The sequence below is a fragment of the Malurus melanocephalus genome, unplaced genomic scaffold (genome assembly GCF_030028575.1).
Source record: "Malurus melanocephalus ecotype Western Australia unplaced genomic scaffold, MMel_1.1 scaffold_222, whole genome shotgun sequence".
In the NCBI taxonomy this organism is placed as follows: Eukaryota; Metazoa; Chordata; class Aves; order Passeriformes; family Maluridae; genus Malurus; species Malurus melanocephalus.
In genome coordinates, this window is record NW_026623454.1 from 660131 (window position 1) to 684776 (window position 24646).

Genomic DNA, 24646 nt, shown 5'->3' on the forward strand with positions numbered 1-24646 from the left:
AAAAAAAAAAAAAAAAAAAAAAAAAAAAAAAAAAGAAAGAAAAAAAAAGGTATGTGTAGTCGCAAACTCCAGCGCTTACACACAGACACCGTCCCGAGCCACCTCCCCCCCACACCAAAACAGAGCCCATTGGAGAGCGGGGGATGGGATCTCTGCGGAACGGGGCGGGTTTGGGTCAGCGCCGATGTCCCCGGGCGGGGCGCAGCGCGGGTGACAGCCGCWCGCACCCCTGCCCTTGTTCCTAAGCGGACACCCCAGCGCCCCGAGCCGCCGGCCTGGGAGCCAGGGGGTCCCCGCCTACGGTCTGCACGGGGTAGGGGACCTGTCCCCATCCCCACTCCATCCCCATCCCCATCGGAGGGCGCCGCGCCCCGCGGCRGCGGGAGGCGGGTCCGGGGAGCCGCGCCCGGGGCGGCCGCCGGCGGGAGCCGCACGCAGGCACCGCGGGGCGGGGCGGGGCTGCCAGCGTCGCGCTGGGCCGGGCGGGCTGGGCCGCGCCGCAGCGCCGGGGCTGACTCGGAGGCAGCGGCGGGGGATGGACGAGGGTACCTGCGGCGGCCAGCGGCGACGGGCGGCTCAGGTAAGAGCGGGGAGGCGCGGCGGGGCCCGGGGCCGCCGCCCGCCCGGGGCTGCGCGGGGTGGGAGCTGAGCCGCCTCTGCCGCTCCTGCTCTCGGCGCCCCCGCATCGCGGCGGGGCGGGGACGGCGCGCCGCAGCCCCGGACTTTCTCCGCTCCCCTCGGTCCCCTCGCCTCCGCAGCCGCCTTTGTGCCCGCTCCCCGGCCCCGGGTCACGCTTCTCGTGTTCCCCTGCCCCTCGCCCCGCGGGGGCTGCGGGCGGTGGCGKGGGGGACCCGGAGGGACACAGCCAACTGTTGCCTGGGAAGCGCCGGCCCCGGAGCGCTGCCAGCGGCCCCGGGGCGGTGAGCGCCGGGGGTGCATTCGTCCCCAGCCCCGCTCGGGGAGGCATCGGGTGCGCTGCGAGCCCGAGCCGAGATTCCCAGTTGGCCTCGCCCAGCCGGGACACGCTTCCCGAGCCGCTGGCCATGCCGGGTGGAAGTGTCCGGGTGTTCGCTGCCGGCCGGGGGATGCCGGAGCCCCCGCGGGAGCCGGTGCGGGAGCGGCTGTGCCCGCKGCAGGGCCCGGGGGAGCTCCGGCGCTGGCTCGGGTGTTGGTCACACAGCGCGTCGCTGTGCCTGGCTGGACTGGCTGCCTTGGGGGGCGAAGGGAGATTAAGCTTCAAACTTTGATTATACCGAAAACTTTCTGTTCCGGCTGCTGGTGGTTGCTGGATGCGGGGTGCCATAAGCGTGGTGTTTCCAGAGGGATGTACCTAGACAGGAGATGAAAGACAGGCTCTGTAATGCTGCATTCATCTCGTTTGAATCGCTGTCCGTGTTGGGAGGTGTTACAGTGAAAAGATAGCAGGCTTGCATCTGTACTTCCTATTACTRTTTTTCTCTTAATTTGATTCCAAGAACGTTCAGATTTTGGGTTTTTTTTTGTATCTGGGGTTTGTTTTGCTTTGGTCTCAGTAATACATSACGCCACCGTGTAAAATCGAATGCTCCATAATTCACTGGCAACACAGAGAGGCTCTTAACTGCACAGGCTTTCAGCGGTGCTGCTAATAACTTGCCGAGGGTGGTGATGTGAGTTGGTTTCCAGCCTGTTCCTGGCCTCTGATTGTCATACAGCCCATCTTTACTCTCTCTGCTTTTGTTATCGGTTCTAAAGGCAGTTTATATGTTTGGGGAAAGGCTAGGTTAAGGGGCACRGAGATGTGTTTGCTTTGCTTCTTCTGTTTTGACCATCTGCAAGGCCAGAAAAAAAATTTACTTTGGTAATGAGCTCTTAGGTGGGGAGATTTGGAATGAATGCTGTCACAACATGAGGTTGCCTTGTGAGGAAAGATTTTCACATGCTCAGCACAGCTCTACARAAATACCCCAACTCCTGTTACACAGGGAAGAACTGAGCTGATACTTCCCTTTTCTCTGTTAGGGTAACTTTCGTATTTCTGTAACATGTAAGGAAGGCTGTTACAACAGCAGTATACTTTTTAAAAGTATAAAAATTAAAAAAAAACAAACTTGTGATTTCTCATGTTTAAATCTTCTTTCTGCTCTCCTTTAATACCCCCACTCCCTCATCTCACCAAATTAAAAAATAATGATAAAGTCCTACTACTACTTAGGGTAGACTTCAAAAAAATGTTTTAATGAAATGAAATCACAGATCATGGGAACATCATGAAAGGTTTGAGTTAAGTTTATAGAAAGCATAATGTAGCAACTAAGAATGAAATTCTTCAACTTTTAACTCCTGTAGTATAGTTTAACCACCGGTCTTTAAAGTTTCACTTGATGTAAACTATGGCAGGTATAAGCAGGGCTTTCTCAGTTACTTATATGGTTTCTCAGAGACTGCAGTATTTTATTGTATTCTGCTCTGTACTTTTTCAATATYCTCCTATGCTGCTTTTGCAGTAATGCTTTTGTTTTTTCCCCTGTGAACTTCTGCTGTTTATTAAAAATTGAAAATAAACAAACCACAAGTGATTAGAAAGACAATGTATGCCAGTAATTAGAATAAAACTCTCTCAAATAAGTCAGAAAGGAAAAATKATGATCATCTTGTATACTACTGCATGGTTACTGTCGTCATTTTGCCATGACGGTGAGCCTATTAGTGAATTTTACAGTGCTGAGAAGATAATTCATTGTTAGTGTGCTTAGCTTGTCCCTGTGACATCATTTTTGACTCTGTTTTGTCAGGCTGAAATATCTTGTCCTCAGCAGTATGGTAGCCTTACAAAGACATTGAGGATTTGCRTGTGCAGTATGTTGCACATTTCCACGTTATGTGATAGCACATTTCTGTCTACTTCCAAATGCCCTTCTAATTAGTTATCAGAGAAACTGTAAAATATGTTTGTGGATTACTTGCATTCTTTAGCACTAGATGCGTATTACATGCAGTAGCACAATAACTTAATCATTCAGTTCACATTTTTTACAAAGCAGAAAAATACSATTCTATATCTAAATCCTCTATATAATCCAGACATCATTAAGTCTCCTGTTAAAATCCTGTTGCTGGGACCTATAACATCAGTGGATAGGGGTGTATGGGTGCTAACAATATATGTTAATTTGAAGCAGCCAAACCTCTTTGTGTTTCCTCTGTACAGAATTCAGTATGTATTTGGATCCGTTTCAATATTATCAATCATTCTTTTAGCAGTGCTTTCTACTCATGTTATCTAGGAATGCAAAACAGTAACACTAAATCAGAGAAAACAGTTTGAGAGGCATGAATTAAAATATTTAATATATGGGGTAGTTTGAGAGCTGTGAAAAATGCAGTCATAAATTTGAATTTTGTTGTTTAAATTAAAATTGTAATAGAGTGCTATACACTCATGAATGATGACTAGAGCAATGGGAATAATTTGAGTTTTCCAGGTCCTARTTCTTACGAAGTACCAAGAATTTACCATTCTTCTACTTACACACAGTTCCATTTCCYGCTTCCAATTTCTGTCTTTACATACTGCTCAATGCAAGTTCTTGATTTAAACTGGTAGCAGTAGCTGATCCTACAGAAAAAAAATAACATGTGATAGAGGACAAGAATCCTCCAGGACCAATGTGACCCAGTGCAGCACTGACACACAAGTGCTTGAAAGATTTTTATTTAGTATTGTGGATTTAAARTGTTTTGAAATTATGACAGCATGARGACCCCAACTGTGAGATTTGGGCAAACATCAGTCAGCCTTACCTTAACTCAGGAATGGTTTCTTTTGCATGCTAATGTCTGAAATACTCTTGTCTAATTTACAAACTTATCAATAGACTAGAAAACCAGTGCTTTGAGGGACTTCTTTGTACCTATTACCTTTTATCTTTTTTCTTTCTGTCCATGACAGGGCTTCTGTAGTGCTTTTCATCATGGACAGGTTGACTTTTAACAGCATGGTCTGCACAACCAGCAGTGCAAAAGGTGAAGCTGAGTCCCAGGCTTATCTTTGARTAAATCTGTGTAAGGAATTGTCAGAGACTAAAATAGTTCATGCCTCAAACAGGAATTTATGCTGTTTGTTACATGTGAAAAGTTAATTKAGAAGGTTCCAGTAGCAGTGCAGCTTGTGGTGTTAGATGTGTCTATCATAAGCTCTAGTGTGGTTTGGCTCAAGTCTTCAGTTAATAAATGTGATTCCTGAATAAATGTGTTTCTCTGGAGCATCCTTACAGCATGGGAGTTGTGTTTAGAATATGGCATGGAACATACCAGAATCTTGAGTTTGGTTCCATTTGTCTGTGGTGAACTCTGGATGACAGAGTGCAAGCTGGCACAATATTATAACCACCGTGGAGGTAGTTTGGTGTTTTTAAGGGAATATGTAGACTTAAACTTACATTTTAGATAAAAGTCATTCTGTTCTATATCTCTCTGAWACATATAGGTTTAACTTAAAATTTAAATACTTGTTAGAAGCTTTCTTATATATAATTTATGTGTTGGGGCGGGGGGGGGGAATCCTCTCTACTGTATTTCTGCCTGAATTCATAAATTATTTGAGTGGCCTATTTTACAATTAGATGCCTCAAAGCTGAGGTTGATGGTCCTAAAAAACCCTGTCTGAAAGCACACTTTTCTACATTTTTTACTGTGAAGAAAATGAGATGCACAGAGCTTCCCTTCTGCATCCATCGATAGCTGTTACCATCGAGACTGTTCTGGAGAGTGGAATCTCTTTCCTGCCACACTGCCTTTGGCATCCAGAGATGGGAATGTTCCCKCAGGATTAGAGGAGCTTGTTTTGCTAAGAAATAAGTGTAAGCTGTTTACTCAAACTTGAGTAGAAGCATTTGCAATGATGTTAATCTCTCTTCGTGTTTTGTGGTGCATTAGTTGCATCCCATATTCATTAAGTAAGACACTTTATTCTCTGTCCTGTTCAGCTTAAAGTGTCTTGAGCTCACATCACCCTCTTCCCAAGAGAGTGAAACAAGCAGAGTGTCATAAGCTGTCCTTTGTTTCACCTGCAACCTTTGGAAAAAAAAATAACAAAACAGTAATTAGACCAGAGGGAGAGTGACTCCTGCCTTGTAAATAGGGCATTCAGGTGAGGGAAATCTGGTTTCTGTAGGTGTTTCAGTCTTTCATCCAGTAAATAGTTTTCCATTTCATAACTTCAGCAGGAATAGTCTTAGAACAGACAATAGTCTGCGGTTTAGGGCACTACCCTGGTGTGCAGAGATGTGGTTGGGAGCCAGTCTCTCAACCTGAAAAGATCTTACCACCCACTTCTACTTCCTCTGTGGTTGCTTTCCTGATGCTTTTAAAGAGCTTGGTGGTGCTTGAGGGCATGCTCCTGCCCTCTCATCCGAAACTTCAAAATTGCATGACTCCTTTCCTCCAGGAGCTTGTGAAAGGAATGACATTGTATCTTGCTTCTGGGGAGGCCTGAGGGTTTTACAACACTTTTAAATAACTTAAGTACCTCTTGAGCTTCCAGGAATAGGTGGCATCAGTTTAAGGTACAGCCTTCCCAACTTTCTTACCAGTTAGGTTAGATGGCTTCCTGCTTGCTGTCCCAGTTATCTTACTTTTCCTTCGATGCCCAAATTTGTTGCAGCCTTGCTCAACATTCTCCTGTGAGTCCAATTTGGGCTTCTCGACTTTTGTGGRTTAGTAAATCTAAGAACAGTAGCAAGACTAAGGACTTTCAGAGAAAGTCTTTCTTTTGGGTTTGGGACACAATTTGAGTCTGATTTGATTCAGTTGCCCAGTTAAATGTTTTGTCCTTGATGAGATGCTTTACAGCATCTGTTTCATCTGTACTTGACTAGTAGATGCAAGGAGGCCAGAAGAGCCATGTCYTGCATAGACCCATGTCCTGTAGTGCCTGCTGGTAAAGTGGGATATCTTGAAACAGCTCARYACTATTTGCTTCTGAAACTGAACTRAGCCCAGTAGTGTCCYAAGACTATTGTTGCCTAGGCTGAATGGTTATACTKGGAATTGAGAGGGATATTTYAAAGCAAACYTGCTTTCTGTTTTATTTTCTTTATTGTGAGTGTACTTAATACCTAGCTTGGTCATTATAATTTTTATTTTGCAGCTGCCTCAGATAAAATCTGGAAGGTTAGGTTGAGTTAATGGCTTTCYGAGAAGAGGGGAGAAAGTTCATCTTCTGGTTTCTCTCATGCATGTTAATAGTGGCAAGGAGCTGTGGGGCAAAAATTCATTAYTGTTTTTAGGTGGTATGGAAATGCTGAGTGATGGTGCCGCTTAGAGTGCAGAATTGGTTTTTGAGAAGGAAAATCCTGATAACTGATCCRTATGATTCTATCGCCAGTAAATTGATTCCAGAATTGTGTTTAAATAGCCTCTGTGGRAGATGTACAATAGCATTTATTTGGTATGGGTGAGCTATTGGTCCTGATTTTTCAGAGGGGATTGCTATAATGCTGTGAAAGCTGGGGAGGGAAGCAATGGCAAGGGGAAAATTCTATAATAACATTTCTCAGAGTTGCTGAGATCTCTTTAGAATGGAGAAGGCTAGATTGTTAAATTTGTTACATTTTATTTCCAGGAACAGTCTAATTTTGCCTGTTATACTTTGTCCCACCCACATACACACGGTCTGACTCCCTGTACTGTATTGCTCTGTAATTGCAGTGTTTTGCTTCAAGGATCATCTGTAGGCAGTTGGCAACTTCTTCAGATAAAAATTTCATGATGAACGTTGGCATCTTTAGAAGCTTCTGGAAATAAGACTGTAATCCTCTCCCAAATGATTGATGGTAGCAGAGGAAATGGGATTKGGTATTTTGTAACCATTTTCCCTCTTTTTATTTTAAAGCATAAAAGCCCTGTAGTGCTGACTGGAACACTTCACTCACCCTCTCGCAGGGCTCTGTAATATCAAATACTGCAGGGACAGTTCTGCTGTTCTAGATGAGATCATGATTGGGGTGCTGGAAATGGAGTCTCCCTAAAAATGTTTTTTATGTTCTGAATACATGAGAGATTGTGTTAGTATAGTGCAATACTTAGGTCTATGGTGTTTACGTTTTTAGTTAATGAAGGTGTTAAAAATCCTCCTAGAATTTTTTGTCAATATCTCTTGTATTCAACAGGAAAATAGAAAATAATTCCTGATCTTGAAGTATTTTGGGACTATTGCCTGTAGAATTGATTGGTATTTCTACAACTAGATAATCTTACTGGTTTTATTTCTTTATTTTTTTCCCCCGAGAAACAAGGACAGAGCACAGATATTAGAGATCTTAGATGYATAGGTAGAATGTGAATTTTTATAATGTGAGACAGAAAATGAAAGCCTGACTACTTATGCCTTTGTTTTACAGAGGTTTTGATTCATTAAGGCACAGACAGTATCATGTTGTCCTTTACTGAACTAAAAGTAAAACTGCCAAAAAAAATCCCCTTTTGTTCTGCTGCTGAGGAACACTGTGGGCTGCCAAATCCTGACAGTCTGAGTCACCACAATTGTAATAAAGTGTTTGTACTTTGGAGGTTGCTGTTATTCAGTGTCTTCTAATTTATTCATAAGGAAAAGGGACACCTACAGGTTTGAAATACTACTTTTAAAATAAATAGTCTATGTTTAGAAAGAAATAACATTTGTCAATAGAGAATTAAATACTCTGTGGTAACACTTAAGGAGTAAATGGTTAATATTTAACAGTAAGAAATATCTATGTATTTAACAAATTCCATATTTTGTGTAAGAGCAATGCTAGACTTCAAAAAAGGATGGGATTATTTTAAACTCTTTACTGAACTCTGCTGTTTTCGCCATCTGATCTGACCTGATAATGATCTGATAACCAGGGAGACTGTTTCCTTCCTAAAAAAAAAAAACCAAAAAAACAACAAAAAAGAAGTTTTAAGGACAGGGCCTCTGACCCTGGAAATGCTTATCTGCATTTTAGCTTTGATGTGTGGGCTGTGACCCAGCAAGCATAGCTCATGTAATTGAATTCAGTTGTTTTCAGAATCACTTCCAAACAAAGTAGTCAAGTTTAAGTTCTAGTAGTCAAATTAAGTTGTAATAGTCAAATAAAACTCAGAATGAGCACACATGAAGAGCTGGAGGGAAGCATGGTGGCTCTGACTCAGTGATGGTACCTGTAAGGCTGATGGGTGTGTTCCCAGCCCCACTGCAGGTGCCCTGCTGTGCACACTGTTGGTTTGGCTGATGGATCCTGGCTGTGCTTGGGTGGGAGATGGGAGTACCTACAGATTCTTGATATCATCACCTGTGCATGGAGAGGAGGTGGGTTTCTTTATTATTTTTCAATACTGTAACTGTTTATGGATATGAGTCCTCATATTGTCCAGTATCATTATTGAAGCGGAAACAATGATTCCTTTCTTTCCATTGATAAAATAACAATAGGGCTTTTATTCTTGATACRTAGGGAATTTTGTATGTCATTTACCTTTCCCTAACATTGAGCTAATGACATTTCCACCATTCTCTCTCTCAAAAAAAGCGCCAAATTTGCTAAACTGTATTATTAATAACTTTCCCTAATTCCATTTTGTAGAGCTGCTGACAAAAAGGACTGAGGTGGGTGTGGGTAGTAGGCACTGGGGACACATGGAAATCCTTGCAGCAGAAAGTACTATAATTTTAATTGGTTCTCAGTGTCATGCTATCACTACAGCTGTTTCCCAACGAAGAGGTTTGCCTGCTATTGACAGGATATTCACACAAAGGAAGGAGATGGTAGATAAGCAAATGCAAATATATTACATGCCTTCTATCCTTTGTTTTTTAATACATGCTCTGGTGACGAGTTCAGCGTGAAACACTCAGTGACATGTAATTATATATGCATTAAGTGGAAGTTGATTCAGTGTCCCTCTTTGAGAGTACCTATCCATAATGCACTGAGGTRGGGATGTGAGAGGAGTAGCACAGCTCTGAGCAGCTTAATTCATGTGGCACTGCAGTCCCACTCGGCTGCTGACTTCCTTTCTCCTTTTTTTTTTGCCCATAAAAGGAGAAAAGTGCTGCCATATGACTCGCTGTAGAGAGAATCACAAGATGAGGTTGGGGCCAGGAGGAGGGGGGCCGGGGGGGGAAGTTATTCAGGTAGTTTTGTTTCTTGTACATGGTACAAAACATTCTGCTTTCTGTGTTTAATGTGGGATTACTAGCAAAGTACGTGGTAGTATTTCTTTCAACTGACATTGAAATCAAACATTACATTCTTATAATAACTTCTTTTTTTTTTTTTTTTTTTTTTTTTTTTTTTTTTTTTTTTTTTTTTTTTTTTTTTTTTCCTGCATGGATGAGATATTCTGAAGGGAAGGGATATAAATGAATTGGAAAGGAGATAGCTTCAGTTCTTAGGGATTAGGCTATCCTCCAAACCTGCAGATTCTGTCCTGCTGGTTGTGAAGGAATGACTGTATGTGGTATTCTCCCATCTTGTGCCAATGACTGTAGGTAGGCATGCCTGAATTCACTGCTTAATTTTGCACTGTTAAAAAGCTTCATCCTCAGAAGACAGACTAGTTGGGTGATGCTCTGAAGACTTGCTCAGWGATAAATTTGGACAGCTCTGAGCCTTTTCATGAAGTCCTTGAGCTCCCTTACTCYGCAGTCTCACAGTAACTCTCTGTACAATAAAGCAAGAGTTGCCTGACTTYCTTTGACATACTCTGACAAAAAGCACAGCCCTGCCACTGACCAGAGTCACAGTTTCTCCATGGAGTGAAGGCAATTTGCAGCTCTAAWTGAGTCCCACCCAGTTTCTGGCATGGGTTACTAGGTGGTGTTTGATGGGCTCCYGATTGTGCATCAGAGTGCACAGCAAGCACCAGGATGGTCAACTCCAATCATGCTGCCAGCTGAAGTCCTGTGTGTGCGTTCAAAGCCATTTCTGAGTCAATGATTCATGGATTGATCAGCTTGGATTTAGTCAGCCTTGTGTGTTCCCTTTATTTACTGATGCTGTGAAGCAGTTTGACATAGGGGCATATAAATCAGCTGTCTCTCTTCTTGCTCAGTCCAACACAAGATGTTTCAGAAATCTCAGCAAAATGGATGTGTCTGTGCAAACCAGACTTTCTTCTTTGACAGCTATGAAAAATAGAGATCTTCAACCCCAACATTTATTTTCATATGAAATGAAACATTTTGTCCAAAGGGAGCTGGAGAAAATTAAGATCTTAGTAATAACAGTAATTTCGTAGCATCACCCTTTCCTACTGTCACTGTAGGTATCCTGGGAACAGAGCAGAAGGACCATACTAATTATGGATCTAAAGTAGTTTTTTCTTTTTTTTTCTAGCTGTTGGGTTTTGGGGTTTTTTTACATCAGAGCTAGGATGTAGGCCAAGATCTGTGAAAACAGATGTCTGTCTCATGCCTGCAGTGCTATCATCACTGGGATTTAATAAATTTGTTACTTCATGTGTGTGGGTGGATTTTTGTTGTGTTGTAGGCTTTTATGGAAGACCTGATGGTTTTATGGTTTATTGGAGTGGTGCTCTTCAGGTGAGTRTTGATGTCACTGTTGGGATATAGTTGACATCTTTTCATCTCTTTGGAATACTGAAATTGTACCTGTAGTTCAAGGTACTACAATTAAAGTATTCACAGGTAAATCAGASTGTGGGAGTTCATCATCTGGGACTATTAGGTTGGAGCAGATGGTTATTAGGTGGGTTATTAGGTGGATTATTAGGTGGACTTGCCAGACCAGATTGGCAGCTGGTATTCCAACATTTACAAATGGGTTCTCAAGGTTTTACAGAGTAATRAGCAGTTTTGTCAATACTGAGGTACACAGAGCCTGTTTGGATGGCATGTGCCCACCAAAGCTGCTCTATCACTGCCYTCCTCAGCTGGRCAGGAAAGAGGAGACATAATGAAAAGCTTGTGAGTTGAGATAAGGGCAGAGAGGATCACTCACTGTTGTGGGCAAAACAGACTCCACTAGGGGAAATTAGTTTAACTTATTACCAATCATATCAGAGTAGGATAAAAAGAAATAAAGCCAAATCTTAAAACACCTCTCCCCACCCCACTCTTCCTCTTGTGCTCAACTTCACTCTCAAATTCTCTACTTCTTTCCCTCAAGAAATACAGGGTGATGGAGAGTGGAGGTTGCAGTCAGTTCAGCACACCTGTGCCACTGTTTTCCTCCTCACATTCTTCCTCTTCTCCGGCATGGGGTCCCTTCCCCAGGAGACAGTCCTTCATGAACTTTTCTRACRTGAGTCCTTCYCAYGTCCTGCAGTTRTTTCTTCATGAAGCACTCCAGTGTGCRTCCCTCCCATGGGATGCAGTCCCTCAGGAACAGGCTGCTCCACTGTGGGTCTCCATGGGGTCACAAGTCCTGCCAGCAAACCTGCTCCATGTGGGCTCCTCTCTCCATGAGCCCACAGGTCCTGCCAGGAGCCTTCTCCAGCAGAGGCTTCCCATGGAGTCACAGCCTCCTSTGAGCATCCACCTGCTCAGCTSTGGGGTTCTSCAAGGGCTGCRGGTGAATCTCTGCTCCCCCTGAGCCTCCATGGGCTGCAGGGGCACAGCTGCCTCTCCATGGCTGCACCAGGGGCTGCAGGGGAATCTCTGCTCTGGTGCCTGGAGCTCCTCCTGCCCCTCCTTCTGCACTGACCTTGGGTCTGCTGCTCTCATGCTCTCACTCTTCTCTTTGGCTGCTGCTCTGCAGCACCTCCTGCCCCTCCTTTTGGACTGACCTTGGGTCTGCAGGGCTGCTGCTCTCATGCTCTCACTCCTCTATTTGGCTGCTGCTCTGCAGCAGTTTTTTACCCCATCTTAACTCAGTTATCCCAGAGGTGCTGCCACTACARATGGGCTCAGCCTTGGCCAGTGGCGAGTTGTGTCATCCCATCCTGTTCCCCTTTGCTGCCCTCCCACTGTACAAACCTTACTTCAGAAACCCAATACACAGTACCATTGCACTTAAGAGTGCAATGTAAGGATCTGGGACTGAATCATGATCTGTAGGTCAGCAGTTGTGAAAGGGTTGTATGTTTCTGTACTGTCAGGATGATTTTTCAGTCCTCTATGACACTGCATAATTACATCTATACAAAGTTKAACACACAGTAATTCTTGCCAAGTACAATATTTACATCCAGATTTGCACCACGGTAGTTGTGTTTTCKTTTGGAAAGTTTTATGTGCCTCTCTTGTGTTTAAAAGAACTTCTTGCTTGTGTTCCTTTTTGTGCAAAATAAATGTTTTCMACTCAGATTTGCATGAATTTTTTTAAAGTAATTCATTTGGGATTTCTAACCTAGACAAAAGAAACAAATCTCTGTAGACATATATAACTTCATGAATTATTTAAAAAAMCCCACAGATTTGTTCCTAAAATGTTGGGCTTGTAACATTAATTTCTTCTTTGCCCATCACCGTGATATGGGTGAAGTTTGGAGAAGCAGAGTCTCAGCTGTTCACTGAGATGCTGTTGATAGAGCTGTGCCCACTTTATACCAGAACATCGACAGGGCCGATGTTCTACTGACAGCAGTCCAGGCTTGCCAAAATTAAGAAATCATATGCTCCTGTTCAGTCTGTCTGGACACACTAAAAAGCTCCAGAACCTAAAGAGTGCAAATTTTCACATGTAGCTGCATATGATATGTGTGGAAACACAAATGCTCAGCTGTTACATGATCATGGGGTTTTATTCCCCTTGTTTGAAAGCAGCARCCACCTAGGCAAGGGTGACCCATGAACTCTCAAATGCATTTGGCTGGTTATGGAATTAACTTCGGAAGATGATGTTCTCCAGAAGCAACTGGGTACTGAATTTGTAATGCATGTTCATAGTAGGAACTAAATAAGGAGTGGATATGGCATTCGACTCTGCTGTTACATTTTTAGTACTGCTCATGACACARTTTTATTCTGTGCCAACTAACACTCTCCCAGATAATGCCCAAGCATAGTTCTGGGGTTAGGAGAGACAATGGACCGTTTCCAAAAGGCTGTTTGGATCTGGCAAGGCTGTATGGAGGAATAGGATTTTATTTGTCCAGATACAAGCTGTAACATGTTTGCTGGTACCAAGCCCAGAACGTGGCTGTGTGCCCTGGTCTCTTTTATTTTCTGACATATATGTGGCCACAGATCCTGCTTTTCAGGAAGCTGGGATTCAGCAGCTTCTTTAGGAAGGTAGTGGCAGSATTCACTTTGTGTGCTTAGGAAGGTAGGAAAAAAACATCTTTCAAGCCTGGAAGGGAGAAGCTGTCTGGAAAGCAGAAAACATAAGCTAGAGCAACATAAAAATCATCGATTTTTTTTTTTTCTTAAGACAAGCCCCAGGGAATATACAAGTATAATCAACCATTTTGAAAGCACTTTTTTTTTTTTTTAAAAAAAAAAAAGAAAAAAAAAAAGAGTATATTTGAATAATTATGTCCTGGCATTTTAAATCAAAATGAATAAACTGAATGTAAGCAGATGGCGTCTGCAATGTCCCCAACCAGAGGATGTATATCCTGGCAGTAGAGTAAAATTTATCCCTGACCTAAGCTTTGCCTTCTGTTAGCTAAAGGAGCAGTAGCAACATGCCAGTGCAAACCTGAGTTGGCATGATCCTTAGCTTTTCCCTAGAGAATCCCTGTCTTAGGCAGATGTCTCAGCCTCTTCTTCTAATTGTCTGTTTGCCTCCTGTCAAGGAGGTGCAAGTCTAACCTTATATTTAGCAAAAACTGTAGGGCGTGAAGTTTTACGTGTGGGTGTTTTTTTTTTCTTTAAGCAGTGTTAAAGCTATTAGCATCCTAATGACTTAACAGTGTCTGGTGCAACAGACAACTCAAGGGTTGACTCCAGTCCGGGCAGCGCAGCCATCTGTCTCACCACCGTGCTTCTGCAGGACACGAGCAATAGCTGGTGGGATGGCATAGGCTTCTTGGTGAACTTCTCATGTATTCTTCCCCATGGAGGTGGTCCAGCGAACAGAAACTGAGCTCCCAGTCCCCACACTGACGGTGGCAGGCTAAGTGCCACTCCTGGGCTGGGAATTCCTGGTGCAGTTTGTGCTTTGAGGGTTGTGTGGGGAGTGAATTGGAAACTCAGGTTAGGATGCTCTAAGGATGGGCTGCCCTGAATTACCTGTATTGCCATCACCATCTCTCGCATTTTTCTGCATAAGATTTAAATCGTACCAGCTGGGTAATAGAGCTTTTATTGAGTCTGTGCTTTTTCAGTTTATACATTGATAAGTGGGTTCAGCTGCTGCTCCTTTTTTGTATTTTGAAGCAGAATAGAATTCATTGCTTCATTTTGGAGCTTCTACTTCCTATTTCTTGAGTAAAGGACTTCTAAAACATGAAATAATGTTGTGGTTGTGTAGCTAGGATTGAGAGTTTGGCCTCTGATGCACACTTCATCTCATTTAACTCTTCTCTTTTGCCTTTGAACTACAGCATTACATAGCCCATTGAGTAATGCAGCTTCACTTAACTCTTTATTTGCAAATAGAATTAATTTAGCATCTTTGCTATTTATGCTTTGTTGAATACTGATCGTAYAGCCTTAATTATTTCTTACACAGCAGGAAACTTTCAAAATAGCAGCTGTGTTTTTCCTTAAGTCAAATTGATTGTGAACTAYGACTGCTCAAATCCCTGTGTGGATAATAAGCTTTACTCCCAGCAGGTCCCCCAGACTACTGCGTTGAGGGAACCGAACTGACTCCCGTGTTTCATTATAAAAATGCATTATAACTAGGGTTAAAATGGCTTGCTGGATCTTAGTAAAAGAGTAAAAGAGAATTTTCTCTTCTGCGTTAATATGTGATGGTTTGCCTCCTTGCTTAATATCCTTCCCTTAAACCAACATTACTAAAAACCAGTTTTTACTAAAGTTTCCAGAGTGCCTTATTTACTTCAGTCCATTTTTATCAGGCTGATGTTTAAAAAATTATCACTTTCTTTCTGACTCTGACATTCTCCCAAGGACAAGAACCGTTGCTCATGAATATGTTTCTTCACCCTGTGGTTAAGTCACAGTGGTGTAAGATGTATCTTGATATTTAGTTATTTTCTAAACACTTTAAAGTGTTGTTCCTCTTCATTCCCCTCAACTTTCCTAAGGAAAACTCTGATACCAATTTTGGGATGTTTATCTCCTCTTTTAAAGGAATATTTTAAAGACACGAAACTGGAAACTTTTCAGAGTCATTTCCCTCCCATGGCACTGGCTTTCCCACTCTACGGCATCTCCTTCAATCCACATGTGATACCTCAGTGAACTTGCCTTGCAGCCCATTCCATGCAATTGTTGCTCACAAACACGAAGTGCTTCCTGGCATCTGTTTGCAGTCTTTTTTTAATGCCCATTTCATACCTACTAATCACATTGACTCTGAATTATACTGACGTTGTTTTTACATTTCATTTGATTTTGTGTTCATTTGATTTTGTTTTATACTGAAAGAAATTTAGATATCTGAGATTTTTTTAAAAGGTTAAAAAGCAGACATGCAGAATCTTGTGTGTATTTGATTAAAAATCTAATTCAGTCCTAATTACTGGACTAGTAACAAGTTGTGCTGAGGGATAGCTATTCTGTGTAAGTTGAAAAGGTTTTGTAATTTTATAAGTCAGCTGAACAAGAGGTTTGCTTTTATAGTTGCTGGGTTTTTCTTTGCAAAATTTAGTTTTTCTATATAAATGTACTCAGTGCTGGAATTCCAGAGTCTTTCAGACCTGCCATTTTTGTTGCTGTTCTGTCAAGAGGGAAGGGGACATGTTTCCTTACATCTTCAACCAGTAAGTGCTGTAAAAAGCAATGGTATTTAGAGTTGTTTTTTGCAGCCATGTAGCACTGGAGGCTCAGAAGTTGTYTCTTACTACATCACTGCTCTGTGGGAAAGGGTGGGTTTTTGGGTTCTGTGAGGAGTTGTCAGTCCTTTCCCTGTCCTGAGGTGTTCCTGCAACCACAGTTCACTGTCCTGGTGTGCAGCAGCATGGGATCAATTGACCTTTGGCTCTGGGAGTAAAGCACAGTAGAAGACACCTTGCAGRAGTACTCTTTGGTTTTGAAAAAAGGGGAAGTCATTCTCTATTGAAGGCATTTAAGTAACTTTTCTGATTTTTACTCAGTAATGAAAATAGTTTCATTAATAACAATCCTTTCAAATAAATTTAAAATCCACAGGTTGCATTCTCTGTCTGAGTATCGGGAAGGCTCTGGATCATCTTCAACAAGGTAAGAGTCAACTCTGMTACTTTCACACTTGCACAGAACAGCTGTTGAGCAGATTTGAACATCATCAATGATAAATGAGCACTCAGCCCCCCTTGAATACCATCCTTTATGTAGTTTTACCTCACTGACGCTTTCAAAGTGCTATCTGGGTATAATATTCTCGCCTTGAGGTTTTTATTTGTTTGCTTTTCTTATTATAGAACAACAATTGAGAATTCTTCTTCCCATGTACTTTTTTCATTTACTCCACTGTTTGTTTTGAGTCATTTCACTGTTATTGTTCTGGTCTGTGTAAACCCTTGGGACAGAATTGGCTTAGGCAGAGAGCAGGATTTGTTCTCATCCCTTTTGAAGTCCTGGTTCTGTGATTTTTGTGGGTCTTCTGCCATTTTTTTTCCAAATCTTGACCAAGTTCCCATCAAACTCTCTGAAATATAAGTTGTAAATGCCATGCATTGCTACAGAGTCGGAGAGAATTTGCAGCCAGCAGCAAAATAATGCAATGCTAAAAAAAAAATTGCCTTTCCCCTAGAGAAAGGGAGTTTCTGCCTTGACCAGCTACTAATTGGTACAAAGATTTGTTTACACAGAGGAGTTATTGCTAATTAGTTCCYTGTGTGGGTGTTCTACTTGGGAAATTAGTGTTACATTTTGGTATAATTTAATCTGTTTTTATAATGAATTGTCATAATTTGCAGTAAGTAAAGTATTTTTAGAAAAAAAAACTAATCTGCATTGCACCATCCCTGAGTTTCAAAAGATAATTCCTTTTTAGCCAGCAATCAAGCTTACTGTTTTGAAATTAAATGAATAAAAGTCCATTGGACTAAACCCAGTTTTTAGTCACAAATTTATAAATGTAGCTGCAGAAACAYAACCATGTGTTTTTCAAAACTTAATTAAGCTGATTTATGGACCAGATGGCTTGACCTCTGAGGTTATGAGGATAGTGAAACTGAATATTTGGGAAGAGTGTTCGTGGAGTTATAGGAGCATTATTGAGGTTGTGGTTGAAATGGAAGTTCACTTCCAAGCTTTCCTCTAGTGCATTTATTCTCCTTGTTACCTTCACCTTTATTCTGGGACCAAGCTTGCATCTCTCTATTTTATTTAGATTAAAAAAAAAAAAAAAGTAGCAATAAAATAACTGTCTATATAGAACCATATGAAGGAGCTGGTCCCTTATTTTTCTAACAACTTCCTCTGCCTGCCCCAACACTTGCAAAATGAAATAATCACTATTGGGCATTTAAATTACATTCTTTATTTCAGTAGTTTGAAAATATTGGAAAATTAATTTCTGTACTTAGAACTGCTTTAACTGGACTTTTTTCAGTATAAATTGTTTTAAATAAATGTAACCTTCATAATAAATTGCTAAATGTTTTGGGAATGTATTCCCATTTCTGTGATTTCATTATTATATCATTTAATTCTTGATATAATACCATTACCAGTGAACATTATTTTCCTTTGGCTGTACCAGTCTTGGTAACAGCTAATTAAAAAATCCAACTGAATCTGATCCAATTGAATCTGTTCAGCAGAATTATAGGGGATAAAATTTAGTTTGAGTACCTGATCATTTCAATCCAGTTGCAGTTTTTAATGGTATTACTACAAAAATTTTTGGATGTTACAAATTTCACTTTGAAGAGCATAATTATCATTTTYCATGGCAATTTCTTTTTTAAACTAGAAAGTTTCATTGCAAAATTGAGGTAGRGAAGAGGACAGTGATCCCAAGTGTAATCTTGAATATTTTTCATGACAGACAGACATTGAATGTTTAACATCACCTCTTTGGATTTTTGAATGTGAATTGGAACCACTGTATTTCTAGGTAAGACATAACCCAGTGTTTCTGTTAAGTACCCCCTTTCCTTTTATATGTGAATTGCAAGAAAGCTAAAGAGTGCAGTATGCTGGACTTTGCTTTGTGCAGTGTTTATGTATTTGCTGAAGGAGTCAAATGTTTAAGATTTTGAGTACTAATAGTTCCTTTGTCCTAAATTTCTATGTTCCCTGAGAGAAACCACATCAGCCATTCTGTATGGTCAATATATGTACAGGACTTTATTGTGTGGTCAGATGTGTAGTTGTTCTGTTAGCTCATTGCCATCTGGTGGATGGTGAGGGCTGTCTGCCCCTTTTCTTGCACCAACACCTTCACTCAGCAGGATGTGGTGGTTTMGGGCATTTGCTACTGAAAATCTGTGGGATTGCAAAGGCTTCCCAGAGGATTACTTGTCTGTCAGTTTAGGTCTGTGCATCAGCTCACAGCAGATTCACACAAGTACTAGTGTAACTTCAAGGGAATCAGTACCAGTACATGCAGCAGCAAATTGTTTTATTTGCTTTAAACTTCTTATTTCTCTGTGCTCCAAGAAAAGGTTTGATACATGAGGATGACTATGAAGGGGTTGTGAACAGCTGCAGACTWCAACAGCTGAGGAGGAAGCAGAAGGTGACAGAAGAATTAGAATGTTTTGATAYGTAGATGTAAAAAGAAAATTTGTTGCTGAAGATTACCACCTTAGTGAAATACCAGAGGTCATGCCAGTCTGGCTTCTCATGTTTTCTGTATCAATTACAGGGACTAGCAGAGTGTCACTCTTCACTCACAGCCGAGTTGTGGTCAGCACTGTGCTRGGGCTGCAGCGCTGAGAATCACAGACATCATTTGGGTGTTGTGACCCAAACAGTGCTGTTTTCCAGCTCTTCCTGGACTCCTGGGAAATGTGAAGCAGACAGGACATTTGACCTGGAGCACCTGCAGCATGTAACACCAAAAATCTGAAAGGCAATAATATCTTCACTGTATTGTGGGTAGTAAGGCTGTGCGAGATGGTAGCTTTGATCCAGTGGTTTCTTGGAGAGATGGAAACCATTGCATATAGAGAGGATTCTTTTAGCTGATTCTGCTTTCATAACACTGAAATCAGCTTGCCATGAGAGGCATCTGATAAGTGGTGTTGTGGGCAAAAGACCACAGAAACTTCCATTTGCTGCAGGTGAAAACAAGCCCAACATGGCAGCAGCCTGACTGGGTTTCTGTCAGAGCTGGTTCACAGTACCCCAGTGAAGGCAGGGCAGTTTGTCAAAATAAACGTGTTTGCTGGTCAGGGGGAGGTTTGATCACAAGGAATAAGTCAGCTGCAAAGGTGGAAGGTGTAGAGATTCATCACTTGAAGGTCACAAAGGATGTGGATGTGGAAGCAGTGTAGCTGAAAAGACAGCAATATTCCTGTTTCAGTTCATTGGATGAGTGAACGAACCCAGGTCCAGGRGAGGAGGTGGTTGGGAGGATGAAGATGAAAGGCTGCAATCAGAGCTTTGATAATTTCTGCAGTGTAGGAAATTATTCTCTGCGTTTTGAACTACTGGTGTGAACTTGTAAGGACCGGATACCCAACCAGCAAAGCTATTTTACATATTTTTTTAGGTTTTATTTTCTCTTTTAAAAGGGTTTTCAAACTTCTGCTTTGTTACAGTCATATGGAATTTGAAATAGGAATTATGTATATGACATAACTATTAAATTTTATAATAGCATTTCAACTCAAATTAATGGCCTGGGACGATCCTTCTGAGCCAGAGAGGAGAGAATCTCAAAAATGAGTGCTCAGCATGTACTTATTCACTCCACGGGGAGGAACTGAGATGTGGTGAAGGGAGATCTTAGACACAGGACAAGTAGAATGAAAAGGGAGAATAAAAGGATAAATGGTAGGAGTGGAGATAAATACTCTTGACATGTCAGAAAAAAACGGGAAATGAGAAAAAGGGGGGGGGGTAAAATGAGGAAATGGAGATTTGTTAAATTATGGATTATTTCATATTTATTCCATAGAAAGTTAATATGACTACACCGTGGTTCACTGTTTTTATTAAGTTACTTGGTAGGAAATTATAAACTGGTAGGAATTACACCTGATAAGGAAATTAGTTAGTATAATTTTACCTGATATATTTTTGAAGTTCTAGCTGTTTACTATTAGAGACCTTTTCAGTTAACACTCGTTTTTTTCAAAATGAAACCTCTAAATAAGACTTTACTGACCTTAAAGATTGATTTTTTTCAGATGGACAAAATACAAGCTGTAGAAGCATATGAAACTTTTTTTTTGTAAAAGGAAAGGTTCTGAAAATCAAATCTTAGTAATAAAGTGGCAATCCAAAAATAAATTTTAAATACTAATGCAGCAGACACATTTTTTTTTTACTCTGCTGTGAGCTGTTTGAGCTGTGCTGGGAATTTTTTGATAAGGTTTTCATTTCTGTCAGTGCAAACAGAAAGATTGAGTCTCATAGACCCATTTTTAAAATTATTAGTATCCCTTAGAACTTTCAAAAAATGTGACATGACTTACTGCTTCAGTTTTCCGGACTTTGAATGTTCTTAACARATTAAATAATTGTATAACTGTTTTCAGAAGTGGTTTGTGTGTACATGTATATGGTGATCTGTTACTGTTTTTTCAATGACCTTGGGAGCAGGAGGATATGGGGTGGGAAGAGAGTAAATTAGTTTTCGTTTTCAATTTCCTTTTTTCTAAGAATACGTTGGTAAGTTTCTTAATTAAATAATAYCATGATAGACATAAGTTGGAAGATGAACTATGATGATTATATTCAGGTCTTCAGATGGTAAGTACATTCTTAAAATAGTAACTTCTTGACAAGCATTAGGCTTCATTTTTCTACCAAAAGTAGTGTGAACTATTAAGATGAAGTTAACAATGCAGGGAGAGCAAGATCAAACATTTAACCTAATCCAGACAATTAAATTGGATGACTGAAGTATGCTTCACTAACTGCTTAAGGATTGATGCTTAAGTGCCAGAATTAATATCTAAAGCTGAATCTCTGGAGTGAATTTGTACTTCACACACAAACATGTCCTTAGTTTACCTTAGGCCATGATAATATACTAACATCTCAGCTGCCTTGATAAAATGAGGAACACTGTGGTTGTAGAACTTCAGAATGCATTTCAGACATTTTTTAGAAAGTAATTAAAAATTTATGAACAAGATGATAATGTCTTATGCCTGGTGCTATGCAGTTTTTGAGACTTTTTTAAATCTCACTGAGGATCTTGTACAGGCGTGTTCTGTACGGTTATGAGTAGTACCGTGTAATGAAGTTTTCAACACAGATCACTAGCTAATTCATTGCCCAGTATTTTACAGATATGATGCATAAATGTGTTTCAGGGAGAAGTGTGAAGAAAGTACTGTGGTGACTGTAGGGGGTTGCCTTGTATTGTTGGCCAGATGTGTTGTCCCAAGAACTGGGCACACTCTCAATCTGGAATTCAGCTTTATGCCAGATTTTGGTCTGTAGTGCTAGACTGTGACTCAGTCAGAGCCTAAAATTAAAATGCTTTTCCTGAGTTTTACATCCTCAGAGAAGGATGGTTTTCCAGCAGGTGTTGATGACAAAGTGTCTGCTAATTTACAGCAATCAAACTTCATGAAGTTATTGAAATTAAGGGTAAAATTTTTCAAAAGTAGCAAAAGACATAAACTCGGTGACTTCTTCTGAAACAAAGGCTCTAATTTTTCACCAATAGAAAAAAAAGGCTTTGTATTAACTCTTTCTTAACAAAAAACCTCTTTCAAATATATTTTTCTTTCATGAAAAAAATTGCAAGCCCTTTTTTTGCAATRTTCACCTTCATTAACACAACTTGCTGACTTCCTTCCTCAGCTGCAGTTCTTCCTACACTCAGAGGTCAGAAAAGAGCAAGATCAACAAGCCACACATCTGGCTGTCTCTCTKTCCAACTGGAACAAAGAAACAATTTTTTAATGGCTTTTTGAGTTAATTGTAAACAATTTGGTTTTGGAGTCGCTGACTTGCAGCAAATGTTTGTCGTAGGCGGATGTAGGGAAAAAGGACTATGTCCTAATGCAATTCCTCTGTGGCCAGCGAGGGGAAAAAAAATCACTTAAAAAAAAGAAAAGGAATGTCTTGGTCCTTGTAGCATTGAAGTATKCTAAGAATTTTGAGTGCATATAGGACATTTCACAGGCTTAAAATATATGGCTTGGTGAGGCAGAGAGACAGAAGTACTTGCTCATTTAGTTTTTGTGTCATCTTATATACAATAATACTTATTTTTCCACCCCTCTTTATTTTCAGAGCTGTTTATATATGAACAGACTGACATTGATAAAAGACCAGGGACAAACAATAGGAATAGGGACAACTATTTTAAARTGAGAGTTCTAATACTATTTTCTGGTAGTTATATTGTTCCTAAAGGCATTTTTCCAGTAAAYAATTGTCAAAACCCTGTATTTGCAGTTATTAATCCTTAATTAATATTTTGGAAACAAACAAATCCTTAAATAATTAGTGAAGTGTTGCAGTTTTCTTATTTTCCGAATTGTTGCAATCTTTAATACTTTCTAGAATCAGGTAGCATCAGTATATCTAAATAATTGGAATTGTCCTTTTTTTGAGTGTTTTATCTAAAGTAAACATCTGGTGTGACTTTTATACTTTTATGCTTCACAACAGGAAATACTAGACTTGTTGATTTACAGTACTTGTGAAACCCCAGCTACTTTTAAAAATACCGTGCTGTAGTTTCAYGTGTCTTAACTTGAAATCACGATGCTCCCATATTTTGGTTGCTTTGTTTAATATGTTTTTTATGATGGTTTTATTTCTGATCTGACTATCCTGCTAGATGTTTGTAAATGTCTTGGTCTGAAAAGTATATTGCTAATACTGYTTAGGAACAATGCCAGACCTTACGACAAAATTGAATAAAATTAATCCCTCAAAGAAAATGTTTTCCATCAATTTGTTTGTAAGAGGTAAAGTGTTTTGTATTATGATTATTTTTTGTCAAAATTAGGTGTTTGGGTTGATAATGCCACTTAGTGGATATCTGTCTTAACTGCAGCTTGTTCCAAAGCCAAATCAGGTGCCAGACAGTTCTCTTGATTTGTATATTGGAGTTTTCCTCCTGCCTAGAATATGTTGATTATAACATGTTTTCAAGAAACTTCTGAATATCAGGCACATTTTAGGAAGTTTATTCTAGCTGGTTCAGTTTCTGAATTAAATTTATTAAAATGTAGGAATTATCTATTACAGAATTTTAAACTCAGAGGAAAACAAGGATTTTACTTGCATATTTTATTTGAAACATTAAACAACAATCTTGGTCACTTTGCAGTGATTCTTTAGGTTAATTAAATATTTATTGATAAGAAGACAATAATTCTGGTGGTTTAGGCCATGCTTCATTTTAGCCCTTATGGTTGGAAGATGAGTGGCTGGGCAAACAAGGACCTGGAACAAGCTGAGTTCAAGAACTGAACTGAAGCATTGAAAGTAGTGAGTGCCTGACTGAAAGAAGTGAGTGTCTTTTGTTGGCAAATGGGAGTGTAGGTMTGGGATAGTCCCTGCTGTAGTTGGACTTTTACAGATTTCAAGTAATTGGTTAGAGCAGGGCCAGGCCTGGGGGTTTGATCCCCCTATGGGCCATTCAGTTCAGAGTTGGATGCAGTGATCCCTGTGTGGGTCCCTTCCAACCCCAAATAYTCTGTGACTCTGTAATTCCCCTTTGGAAGTTCAGAAAGGTGACAGACACCAAATGTCTGGTCTACCACTGTCATTGAAAGTTATCATTTCCCGAATATATTTTTTTATAAAGGCTCTTTTTTGCTAAGTAGTTTGGATGGTGGTATTAATAACTTGGTGCATTTGATACAACATTTAAATATATACAAAATCCAGATTTTGTCTTGTACCTGTATACACACACACACACACACACACACACACACACACACACACACACACACACACATGTAATCTATATTGTAGATATTTTTTTCTAATATTAGTGTTTCAAAAAGTTCTAGCCCATAATAAAAGAATATAATCTTTTTTGCAATTTAAAGGCTTTTTTCTTATGGATAAGATTTTTTTTGCACTTTTGAAATACATTTTGGTTTAGGTATTTCAATTTCTTCTGTCCTTAAACTTCATTCTTTGAACTTCTTTTTGACCTCAGTAAATTTCCATTACTTGCATCAACCCTGATAATCTTCAATCACTGAGTGTTTTTTTTTATCTAATCTCTCAGGCTTTTCTAAAGTTTTCATTATATTGTTTTTATTAGTAAGTTAGTTGAATAATTTGSAACTAAAATAGCAATTGGCTCAGAGGAGAATAAACCAAAAATCAGTTTCCAGACATGTTTCAGTGCTGTATTACAGTCTTGTTAGATTAACAGTGAAGACTGAAAGACTATACAAAGATTTTTGTTGGCTTGAGTAAACATATTTTTCAGAAAATTTCTTATCTTCCATGTTTTTACAATAAACTAGGAATAATTGCAGGGTTTTATCTGCCTTCTGCCATCCTCTAGAGAAC

At 40.2% G+C, this 24646-nt stretch overlaps 1 protein-coding gene across 3 annotated transcripts in view; it reads left to right on the top strand.

The window, feature by feature from the left end:
• The first annotated feature begins 515 nt into the window (after window positions 1-515).
• CYRIA (CYFIP related Rac1 interactor A) overlaps window positions 516-24646 on the top strand; it is a 53710-nt gene continuing 29579 nt past the window's right edge. For 2 of the 3 annotated variants that reach the window (XM_057374306.1, XM_057374309.1), the window contains exons 1-2: window positions 16190-16243; window positions 18018-18086. The gene's annotated coding sequence lies outside the window, so the exon portion shown is untranslated. Of the gene's footprint in view, window positions 581-16189; window positions 16244-18017; window positions 18087-24646 lie in introns of those variants that run through there. The other variant, XM_057374310.1, reaches the window with a different exon arrangement.